The 12,303-nt window shown below is 49.2% G+C and overlaps 2 pseudogenes; one reads left to right on the top strand and one right to left on the bottom strand.

Annotated features, from left to right (window-relative positions):
* Positions 1–12,303, bottom strand: part of LOC131093377 (uncharacterized) — a 1,138,058-nt pseudogene that overhangs the window by 112,921 nt on the left and 1,012,834 nt on the right.
* Positions 1–12,303, top strand: part of LOC131093378 (zinc finger protein 208-like) — a 496,041-nt pseudogene that overhangs the window by 295,422 nt on the left and 188,316 nt on the right.

Raw genomic sequence — 12,303 nt, 5'->3', positions numbered from 1 at the left:
TGGACTGGGATCAAACATGGACTAGGATCAGATAGGGGTTGGGATCAAATATGGACTAGGATCAAACAGGGACTGGGATCAAATATGGACTGGGGTCAAATATGGACTGGGATCAATTATTGATTGGAATCCTACAGTGTAGGATAAACTCGACTGAGGTTATATAGACTGGGATCAAATATGGGCTGGGATCAAATATGAATTGGGATAAAAAATGGACTCGGATCAAATATGGACTAAAATCAACTATGGACTGGGATAAACTGGACTGGGATCAAAAATGACAGATTTTATGGACTGGGATCAAATATGGACTAGGATAAGCTATGGACAGGGATTAAATATGGACTGGGATCAAATAAGGATTGGGATCAAATGGACTGGGTTGCTACAGACTGGGATAAACTGGACTGAGGTATATAGATGTCACGGTTTGAGAGGAAGTTAGTTTTCTGGGATATGAAGTGGTCAGGCCAATAGGTGCTCACATTTGAATACTGGCACCTGGTTTGGCCACTGGGGACATTGGATACGCCTCTGAGAACTCAGGGGTTAAAAAGCAGAGCACTCCCGGGGGAAGCTCTCTTGGGTTCCAGCGAGGGAAGCAGGTCGGGCCTCCCCTGCCCAGCTCCTGCCTGATTTGGGGCTGGGTGAGGTAGGCCTGGCCCGAGGATGGAAGGGTGGAAGAGCCCCGAGAGGCATCGGGCAGCCACACCTCCCCCCCAGGAGACAGAGAGAGACAGAGCGCCTGTGCCACCGTGAAATTTGATATCCTGTGCTGGCAGCACAGCCCGGCTGGCGGAGAAGGGCGGGGGGATGCAGCGAGAAGGGGTCCGGCAGCTGTGGGAGCTTTGGGCGGGCAGAGCCCAAGCTTTTAACCCTTTTTCGGACAAGGAAATCTTTGCAGAACATTAACCTTTCCTAGAAGAGAGATAAGAGATGAAATGGAGGAAGGAAATGTGCAAGTGTGAAGGTCTGGGCAAGTGAAAGATGTCGGGAGAGTAGAGAAGAATCTTAGGTGGGAAGAGATGATGGAGTGGCCTTAGCTGGACTTTTCCTGTATAGCCATGGACAGAACCATGTTTCCTGTGACACAGACTGCATCCAGGGGGAGGCAATGGCTCAGAGCCAAGAGGGTTCAGTGTTGGTACCCCTGGGCCCCAGGGGGTGAAATTTGGGGGGCACAGGTGTCCCAAAGGTGAGACTGTGCCCTTTTTGGAACGGGACAAAGCATCCTTAAAAGGACAACCCTAGAAGCAGCTCTTGACCATGTGCAGTGGTGAGAGCACTGAGCATGGAAGGAAGATGTCACAATGTTCTCCAGGCGGTGCCACGAGTGACGTAGAAACACACGAGGTTTCAGCAGTGTTTCCTGGGGAAGCCTATGGCACAAGAAGGATTCCTCTCCCCTTGATGAACTGAGAATTCATTACCTAAAGGTTGGTGATGGACCGAGAGTTGGTGATTTGTGGGATAGATGTATTGGAAATTTGGTGGGAGGGGGAGGAAATGTTTTTGGAAAGTTTTCATTTTCCCTGTGTGTTTCTTGTTACTTAGAGTTGTAGTTTAGTTAATAAAGGTTTCTTTTCTTTATTTCTGAGTGGGGTCTGCTTTGCTTATTCCTGGTCATATCTCACAGCAGACACCAGGGAGCATACATTTTCATGGAGACACTGGCATTGTGCCAGCATCAAACCGTGACACCTACGCTGCCAGTTGGCTTTTTTCCACCTCTCCAGCCATCCCCACAGAGCATTGGCTACCATCCAGCAATCAGTGTAGAGGTAGAGCTTTGGCCATTTCTCTCCCTTTCTTATTGGTGGGTGGAGACATCGCTGTGATCTTGTTGATTACGTCTGTAGGAATCTGATGCCATCCATTAATAAGGCCTCCGATCAGCCTTATCATGAAGCAGAGCCTTGGTGCTCAGGATCTCAGTCCCTGAGGAGGGACCGGGTGCCCGAAGCCAGCTCAGGCCAATGCCGGGGGGCTACCTTTCTAGCCAGCCTGGTGATATTCAGCTCTATAGTGATTAGCAGCTCTTAGGACCTCATCTCTTTGCTTGCTGGGTAGTGGAGCCCCAGGCAGCAGCAGACGGAGAGAGGAGAAGGAGAAGGCAGAAGCTGTTCCACAGAGAAGGCTTTATTTGGGGGTCTACGAAGGGTCTCGGCTCTTCTTCTTCTGAGCTAGTAGGGTACAGCATGCTACTTTTATAGGCTTGGCAAGTATCCAGACTTGACCAATGGCAAGGGATTAGGGGGACCATAAAATGACCGATAGGTAAAGGCTACCATGGCATTGCCTTACATGGTTATAGAGACAGTTTATAGGGCAGATGTCCATGGAGTCAGGAAGCTTCCTTGCTGCTGTGTCAGCATTCCTTTTGTTAGATTCTCCATGGTGCTTTTGCTAAATGAATGGGGTTTACTACTGTCCATCTTGCCACTTCCCTGCCAGGAACTGAATCTCACGAGCTGGTCCCTTTACCTTGACTTTTTAATGGCAAAACCAGCTTCCAGGAGGATTTGGATGATTTCCTTCCCTTTGTCAAACACTTCCGCAGCTGTGTTCCCCCACACAATGATGTCATCAATATACTGCAGATGTTCTGGAGCCTCTCCCCTTTCTAGTGCAGTCTGGATCAGTCCATGGCAGATGGTGGGGCTGTGCTTCCACCCCTGGCGCAGTCGGTTCCAGGTGTACTGCACTCCCCTCCATGTGAAAGCAAACTGAGGCCTGCATTCTGCTGCCAGAGGAATGGAGAAAAATGCATTGGCAATGTCTATAGTGGCAAAGCACTTTGCTGCCTTGGACTCCAGCTCGTACTGGAGCTCTTAATATGTCTGGCACGGCAGTGCTCAGTGGTGGAGTCACTTCATTCAATGCACGGTAGTCCACAGTCAATCTCCATTCTCCTTCAGATTTTCGCACAGGCCAAATGGGGCTGTTGAAGGGTGAGTGGGTCTTGCTGACCACCCCTTGGCTCTCCAGCTCTTGGGTCATCTTATGGATGGGGATCACAGCATCTCAAGTGGTCCTACACTGCCGTCGATGCACTATGGAAGTGGCAATTGGCACTCGTTGCTCTTCTTTCGTCAGGCATCCTAATGCAGATGGATTCTCAGATAACCCAGGAAAGGTGTTCAATTGCTGGATGCCCTCTGTCTCTACAGCAGCTATTCCAAATGCCCTTCTGAGTCCCTTTGGGTCTTTGAAGTACCCACTTCGAAGGTAGTCTATGCCCAAAATACATGGGGCCTCTGGGCCAGTCACAATAGGATGCTTCTTCCACTCATTTCCTGTTAGGCTCACATCAGCTTCCACCAAAGTGAAATCCTGGGATCCCCCTGTCACACCAGCAATAGAAACAGACTCTATCCCCACATATCTTGATGGCATTAATGTGCATTACGCACCAATATCGACCAAAGCTTTGTACTCTTGTGGTTCCGATGTGCCAGGCCAACGAATCCACACTGACCAAAAAACACGATTTTCCCTTGCCTCTACCTGGCTAGAGGCAGGGCCCCTCTAAGCCTGGTTATCCTTCTTTGCCTGGGCATATGTTTTGGATGTTCCTTCAAGGGGATCAGACATGTCATCATCATCATACCTGGCCATTCGGCTACGGGCAACTGGAGCTGCTTTCCTTCTGGTGGCTTCCTTCAGTTCTCTCACCCGTCGTGCCAGAACAGCAGTAGGTTTCCTATCCCACCTTCTCATGTTTTCCCCACAATCACGCAGGTAAAACCACAGCTCAGCTCCTGGGGTGTACCTTCTCTCACCATCTGGGTAACGTCTGCCTTGGAGACCAGAACCTCGGATCTGTACTGCTGAAATTTGGAGAAGGAGAAGGTCTTCTTTAATCTCCTCTCTAAGCTTCTTATGATTCTCCTCTATCTTATCCTCTAAGTTCTGCAGACGTGTTTCTACCGCTGCGATTCTGGCATGTGTCGGGCCATGTACAGCATCTGCATATGCTCGGAGCTTCCTTGCCATGTCAAGCACAGTCTCATCCCTCTCATCCCTCTTCATGATGGCTAAGGCAGAAGCATATTCGTGTGGCCCAAGTCGTACGAGTTTTCGCCACATCACAGATGTGCATGGTACTAAGTCTGGGTTCCTAGTTGTTACATCATCTGAGAAGATAATTTCTGCCACTGCCATTTCCCTCAGGCAGTGGATCCCTTGTTCTATGGTTTTCCACTGGGTTTGCTGCATAGAGAGATCATCTGCGCACAGGTACCTTTTTGCTACGCTTCTTAGGACCCAGAGGCTGTGAGAGTTAGCCCCCCTCATCATTCCTTGGTCTATGACAGGATCCTGTGACAGGGATCCCAAATGCCTGGCTTTAGTGCCATCCAGAATTGTAGCCTTGCATGCAGCATCCCAGAGATGGACCAGCCAACTAATTACGGATTCATCAGACCTTCAAGTGTAGTCCTTCCTTAGGCCACGAAGGTCCTTCAGGGAATAAGATTCAATATTTGCATCTGATCTTGCACCTTTGCACCTGCTTTGACTCTTGATTTTATGTCAGGAGGCATTGAGGTTCCTTCTCCTTCATCATCATCATCCACATCATCCACTGGTCGATTGGTCTTGTCCGTGCATTTCCCACTTCTAGTACTGGCAGCAACAGCCATTGGTTGAGGCTTATTTTCTGGTTTAGCTGATGGCTTCGAGCCTGGAGTGTTAGCTGCAGCCTGAGTCACCAGGATAGCTGCTGATTTATCTCCCTGCCCCCCTGCCTCTGTCTGCTGCCCGACAGGATCTAGCAGTGAGCGATGAGCACAAGCCAGGGCCCAGCTCACTGCAATGACCTTCCTCTCCTTAGGCTCATCCTGGTACTTCTCTTTCAGATATTTCCCCACCTCAGCTGGGTTCTGAATTTGCTCATGGGGAAAATCCCAGACTATAGGGTCAGAGAATTCCTTCAGGATTTGGCCCATATCCTCCCATTTCCCACACCACTTAGGATTTTCCACACCTGGGTCTACTCCTGAGTCAGAGGTCTCATCAGCCCGTCTAGAAATCTCAGCCCTCATTCTAGAGAAGCAGCAGGCTGTATAGACGAAGGTTACCAGATTGAATACCAGAAAGATGGTTTCTTTAACATTGAGGGGAAACTGAACATCCTTCGATAGTGATGCAACTGATTCATAGGAGAAGAAGGAAAGCAGAGGCTGAAAAACCTCATTCCCTCCTGCTCCTCCTGCAACAAACTGGATGCATAACCATAGCCATGAACCATTCATACCTGGAGCAGACCCTAGCATGTTTATAAACTTTTTACACATCATTACCACCAAGCCCAGCAGGATAGCTACTCTGGTCGCTGCCCCTCTGATTTAAAAACTACGTATTAGGGACAATACTAAAGCTATTTCTGGGTAAGAAAATAAACCTAGGGACCAGAGAGGTATTAATATCTCAAAAAACCCTAGGGACCAGAAATGCATGCAAACCTTCACCCCAATAGACATTATGAATTCAAAAAGCATGGCTATTAGCTGATTTAAACGAACACAGAGTAATAGCAACCAAAATGCAGTCAGGATGGGTGCTAAATTTTGTCGTGGTTTAGGGTAAATTTGGTAGAGAATCTGCAAAGGAGGGCCCCTCCAGAAAGCAAACCCACATGGCCCCTCCCCCCAACCGGTTTGGGAAGGATTCCTCAGAGAGAAGTGGAAAGAACCTGTTTATTTAACAGGCACAGCACCCCCAGCACACAGAATGAACAATACCAGATGACACCACTCTGAAAAAGGTGACGAATTCAGAAAGTCTCTCTCAGGGGTGGTCGCTCTGTTCTCAGTCCCTCCAGCACTGGGGCAGCTGCTGCAGCCACAAGGTGCAAACTCTCGGTGTTCCCAGGTCCCAGTCTGGAGCAGGTTTGAGATGGTCGAAAAAGAGGAGAGGACAAACAGTCCAGGGAGGAATTTGGACTGTTTAGCTAAACTAGTTAATGAGCAGGAGCAAAAGCAAGCAGAAGCGAGAGCAGAGAGAGAGAGAGCGAAGCAAAAAGCAAAAGCAGCAAAATCAAGACCCACAGTCTCTCTGTGTCCCGCCAGGCTTATAAGAATACCCAAACAAAACTTTCACTCTTCAGAGCCAGTCTTAAAGGCACAGAACATGATATCCAGCATTAACAGAACACATGAATGGGGACACAAGCATCATAACGTCACCCTAGGACACCTTCAAAATCTGGTGCAAGAGCAGTTGGACCAGGGTCATCTTGAGACTTCTACCAGTCCCTGGAACACTCCTGTCTTCTGCATCAAGAAAAAATACGGGAAATGGAAGTTGTTACAAGGCCTCCAAAAGGTCAATGCCATGATGGAAAGCATGGGAACATTGCAGGCGGGCATGCCGTCGTCCACCATGCTTCCCACAAATTGGCCAGTCCTCATCGTGGATCTGAAGGATTGTTTTTTGCAATTCCTTTGCATCCTGATGACAGACCAAAATTTGCCTTCACGGTGCCAGCAATTAATGCTGAGCCCACACAGTGATATCAATGGAAAGTTTTGCGCCAAGGAATGCAAAATTCTCCAGCCATATGCCAGTGGTATGTGGCCTGTGTCTTGTCTGGAGTTCACAAGCAGTTTTCTGATGCACGTCTGTATCATTATATGGACGACATTTCAGTGGCTGCGTCCAGGACGAGCTGCTGAGGATTAAGCCTCAGTTGCTCAATGCTTTGTATTCTCATGGGCTGCAGGTGGCTCCAGAAAAGGTTCAACAACAACCTCCTTGGAAGTATTTGGGGGTCAAAATTCTGGAATAGACAATCCGACACCAGGAGGTGCAATTTGTACATTTGGTGAAGACACTGAATGATGCCCAGAAATTGGTAGGGGTCATCACTTGGTTACGTCTGTACTTGGGACTGACTAACACACAACTGTCTCCTCTGTATGATTTGTGGAAAGGAGACAGTGGTCCTGCTTATGCATCACAGAAGATGTGGCAGTTCCTGCAGTTGTGGGGTGTGTCACACAGGTTTGGTATCCCTCATGCTCCGACTGGTCAGGCTATTGTAGAAGATGCTTGTGGTACTCTGAAGCGGGTTCTTCAGAAACAAAAATGGGGAATGTAGGGTAAAACCCCACACAGTCAGTTGGCAAAAGCTTTGTACACCATCAATCATCTTACTGTGCCACAGAACTCAAAAAATCCTGTCATTTTGAATCATCACCTTTTGTTGCAGGCTCTGGATGAGACACGTCAGCCTCAAGCGAAGGTTCAGATGTGGAATTTAGTCACCAAACAGTGGGAAGGTCTCTATGACCTTATCACTTCGGGGCGTGGGTATGCTTGTGTATCCACAGATACTGGGCTATGCTGGGTACCTTTGAAGTGTGTTCGTCCTGACCTGCGACTGCAGAGACAGAATCCAGCACACGGGCAAAATGGAAACTGTGACCAAACTGAAAGTCATCAAGTGGATGAATCGTTGAGTGATGACTCAGATACAGATGGTGTGAGTGATCTCTCCGATGATTCCTCCATGAGTGGACACTGAACATTGTTCATTTTTCCTTTTAACATTGTTCATATTTCTTTTTTTTCTTTTCTAATGGAAAAAGGGTGAGATGTCGCCCTGTTCTTTGAAGGTTCTTCTAAGCCTTCTGATGTTTACATTTTTGTAATGGAGTTTCTTACACACTTTTCATGTAAATAATGATTGTTTTGCAGTCCTTTCTGGAGGAGGAGAGAATTGATAGACTGTTGGTTTGACCAGTGTATTTGGAGAGGGGGCAATTTCATCCTCCAATCCATGGATGCTTTTGGAATTTTTTAAATATCGAGGTCCAGAAAAAAATGTGCCTTTTTTGCCTTGGACATCTCAGGGAGTGAGTGTTGTTCATTTTGTGTAGTATTGCAACACCCTACCTCTCTAAGCAGCTGGATGCAGTGGCTAAGGGGTGGCCAGGATGCCCCAGAGCTGTTGTGGCAGTGGCAGTGAACATCCAGGAAGCACACAAGTTCACCCTGGGCCCGAAGATGACTGTGCTGGTGTCCCACACAGTGTCTGCAGTGCTGGAAGTAAAGGAGGGACATTGGCTCTCCCCACAGAGATTCCTGAAATACCAATCCATAATGGGGGAACAGGATGATGTAGAAATTGCAGTAACTAACATTGGGAACCCAGCTTCTTTGCTCAGTGCTTGTATGGGAGAAATGGTGTGTGACAGTGGTCACAAGGGTTGCAGGATGAAGACAGAGGCAAGAATGTTGACCTCATGTTCAGAAGGCTTGATTTATTATTTTATGATATATATTACATTATGACTATACTAAAAAGAATAGAAAGAGAGTTCTCAGGAGGCTAGCTAAGCTAAGAATAGAAAAGGAATGAATAACAAAGGAGCTGTGTCCCGGCAGAAAGCAAGAACAGCTCTGCCGTGAGTGGTCAGTAAATCCAAACATCCACCAGAGACCAATCACGGATCCACCTGTTGCATTCCACAGCAGCAGATAACTATTGTTTACATTTGTTGCTGAAACTTCTGAGCTTCAGCAGGAAAAATCCTAACGAAAGGATTTTAATGAAAAGAGGTCTGTGACATGTCAGTTTTTAAATTTAGTTTAATTAAAAAGAAAAAGTGTTTGTAATTTTCTCTGCTGTGCAGAGAAAATTATTGTGGTTATCTGTTGCCAATCAAAAGTTCACTCAAGTGCTGGTGTGGAATGAACAGGGAATTTCTTCACCTGTAGAACATACAATTCTATCAAATCACCAAAACAATTTTACAGTATAAGAAAATGCAAAACCAATGCAAAGAAAGTTCAAGCCCAAACAGCTGAGTTTCAGGAAAAAGTCCATGGACTGAAGATGTTCCTCTTTGCCATCTCTGAAAGTCCCTTTTGGTCCTGAAACAGGCTTGCTGCAGAAAAGTCCATCAATAGTTATCAAAAGCCATTGACAGTCATCAAACAATTTCAAACAATTTGAGACAACTTCTGGAATGTCCTGCCACAGCCCTTTATTGAATAACTTTGGGCTGAAGCTAATTTTTGGCCCTTCAATGCTACAGAGCTGCTGCCAGCTATTTCAATGCTTTTTTTTTTTTTTTTTTTTTTTTTTTTTGGTGTTTAAAAAGAGCAGCAGCAGCAGAGCAGCCAAATAAAGTCCCTGGGAGGCCCTGGCCCATGTGGAGGGATCAGGAACCCCAGATCTGGCCCACAGAAAGGCGGGCCAGGACCGATAGGGAGAAGCAAAACCACCAAACCCATCAGGAGGCCGGGAGGTGGCCCTGGCCCAGGGACCCGAGCCCAACAGCCCAGGCCCAACATGGCAGGCGGGCTCTGCCTTCCCACAGCCTGGCCCCACACTGCCAATGGAATGGTGACCAAACGCTTCTTTTCCCCAAAATCACCAAGGCATGCCAGCAGCAGGGAAATAGAAGAAGCCCCTCATCTCGTGTCTAGGAATGATTTTCTCCACAGCAAACAAGCCATGATTGCTTCCCGCTGTGCCCTCTGCAATGCAAATGCAACAGGTGTGTCTCCCATCTGCCTCACGGCACCACCCCCTCTGGGCTGGGGACCAAAGGCAGAACTCTCGGCACCCACCTGCCCCTCGCCGCTGGGGTGCGAGAGGGGCAGCAGAGAGATTTGCACCCCCCAAGGGAAAGCAACCGACCAAACACTCCCCAACCCGCCAAGAATGCTGATTTTGAACGCAGGCAAACGGGCTGCACCCACAGCCAGCTGTCGGGCCATGCCTTCTCCACGGAAAGGGAGGCCGGCGCCCTCTTCCCCTGTCCCAGCTTCCCCCGCAGGGGCAGCCCCGGGACAGCCTGAAAAACTCGGGGGGAAGCCACACTGGATGCAGGAGCAGCTGCGGGCTGCTCCAAGGGTCCCATGGGTTCGGCGCCGTCTTCAGCATCATCCTGAACAGGCACTGGCTCGGTTTGAGGCGGCGGGGCCGGAGAGGGGGCTGGTGGACGCAGCAGGACAGCCGGGGGGGCGGTGCCGAGTCGCGGTTGTCGCCTTGGGTGTCTCCTACCAACAGCGATGCAGCCGCAGGGAGCGGTGTTCCTGAGCTCTCAGGCGCAGGCGGGGAAGCCGGTGAAGCCACGGGCAGGACCACCCGGGAAGGCGGCCGTGGGGTGGGTCCAGGAGGAGGCCCTGCAGGCCTGGCAGGTGGGACCTCGGAGACCGGTGCTGCCCCCATCTCTGAGCGGGGCAGGGCCCAGTAGGCCGGCCAGGGCGGGGCCTGCAGGGCTGTAAGGGGCGGTGCAGCCCACTCCCATCCCCCCGGAGAGAGAGAAGGGGGGGAAAGGGATGGCTGCATCTGACCATGCTCTGAAGACGCAGTAAAAAAATCTTCGGCTCCTGGCGAAACTTCTCCCCCACTGCCAGGATGCAGGGGGGCTGGGAAGCAACAGATCATCCCCCTCCAAAGGATCCAAAGGATCTTCTCCCACTGGAGTCAGAGGAAATGGGACGAGCCAGTTGCAGTTGGCAATCCAGGGAAAAACAGCTGCTCTCTGGTTCAAAACTGGAAAGAACATCCTAAATGCTGGATAAATCTGGGGGTATCCAAACCCGCGGTCCAAAACGAATTGGAAAATGGAGTCCATGCACTCCCATACGAAAGCATCAAGTGCACAGAGCACATTCGTAAAGAACCCAAAAAGCTTTGCCCATCGAAAAAACTCACAGAAATCTGTCTCCAACAGGCAAAGTCCGTCCTCTTCACTCCATTTTTGACAGAGGGCAATAAGCTTGTCCTCTGAAGGGGAGAACCGAACCTCCTCCTCTATGGGGGAAGCCCTCCACGTCAGCAGCCACAAACTACGAAGGGCCGCATTTTCAGGAAGGGAAAAGCCAACAGTACCTTTTGAAAGAGTCCAGCATGCTCTGGCCAGCTCCATTGCGCTACTGTGCTTTCCAAACATCTTCCTGGAGGCTTTTCAGAAGGTTCTCTTTGTGGTCAGCCTTGCTGTGAACTCCAAATCAGGATCTTCAGTTCTTCAGCTCTTGGCTAGAATCCATTTCTATGGTCATTTGTGAAGCAACCATCAATGCCACACATTCGGGGTTTACCCAGTGCAGCAATTGTTCCTCTGGGGGTCTCTCCAAGTAATTTGCTCTTCAGACGAGGGATCACCAATTGATGGTTTTGTCCTCCTCACTCACTCGGGGTTCACCAATTGTCACAGTGGTCACAAGGGTCTTCAGGGTGTAAAGAGAGACGAGAATGTTGACCTCATGTTCAGAAGGCTTGATTTATTATTTTATGATATATATTACATAATTACTATACTACAAATAATAGAAGGAAAACTTCTCAGAAGGCTAGCTAAGCTAAGAATAGAAAATAATGAATAACAAAGGTCTGTGTCCCGGCAGAAAGCAAGAGCAGCTCTGCCGTGAGTGGTCAGTAAATCCAAACATCCACAGGAGACCAATCATGGATGCACCTGTTGCATTCCACAGCGACAGATAACCATTGTTTACACTTTTTTGCTGAGGCCACAGCTTCTCAGAAGGGAGAAAAATCCTAAAGAAAGGATTTTTATGAAAAGATATCTGTGACACCCCACCTATCTCTCTAACCCTCAGATGCCTTGCCTACCTTTTTGCAGTGCATCTTGTCCTCTGAGAGTTCTGTCATTGTCCTGGTGTGAGGGTTGCTGTCCTGTCCCACCGGGTGGGTTCCGCTCTGGTCTTGCTGTCAGGGTTGCTGTGTTGTGCTGCTGTTGAGGAAAAGGCTGTGCTGTTGTTAGGGGGGCTGCTTAGGCTGAGCTTAGGGCTGGGCTGAGGGCTGGTGCGCCTGTACCCTAACTTGCCTCCTAAGCTGTTCCCTGTAGCCCTGATCTCCAGTGCACTGTGCAGCTCTCAAGCCTTCTCCCTTGACCCCTCAAACCCTCCCTCAACCCTCAGGCTCTGTCTGTCACCCTCAAGCCCCCCCTGTGCCCCTCAAGGCCCCTCTCAGCTGCCCCTCAGCTCCTGTGTGTAACCCTTAATCCTCTCTTTGCCCCTCAGCCCCCAGCTTCTCAGTGTCACCCTCCAGCTGCCCCTGCCACCCTCAGCATCTCTGTGTGTCACCCACTGTCCCCTCTCCCTGCTCCTCCCTCAGCTCCCAGCCTCTGCCACCCTCCACCCCCCACAGTACCCCTCAAGCTGCCCCTCAGCCTCTGTCATGCCCTGAAAAGACCCTAAAAAACCCTCTCAATTCCCTAAAAAAAAGGCATAGTTTTCAAAGTGTCCTAAACACCCCACAAAAACAAAAAATAGCCTCAGAATACACTAAAAACACCCTACTTTTAAAAAGCCCCTAAA

Source organism: Melospiza georgiana, chromosome 25 (assembly GCF_028018845.1).
Source record: "Melospiza georgiana isolate bMelGeo1 chromosome 25, bMelGeo1.pri, whole genome shotgun sequence".
Lineage (NCBI taxonomy): Eukaryota > Metazoa > Chordata > Aves > Passeriformes > Passerellidae > Melospiza > Melospiza georgiana.
Note: the sequence above shows the minus strand (reverse complement) of the source record. Positions and strands in the feature narration are given on the sequence as shown.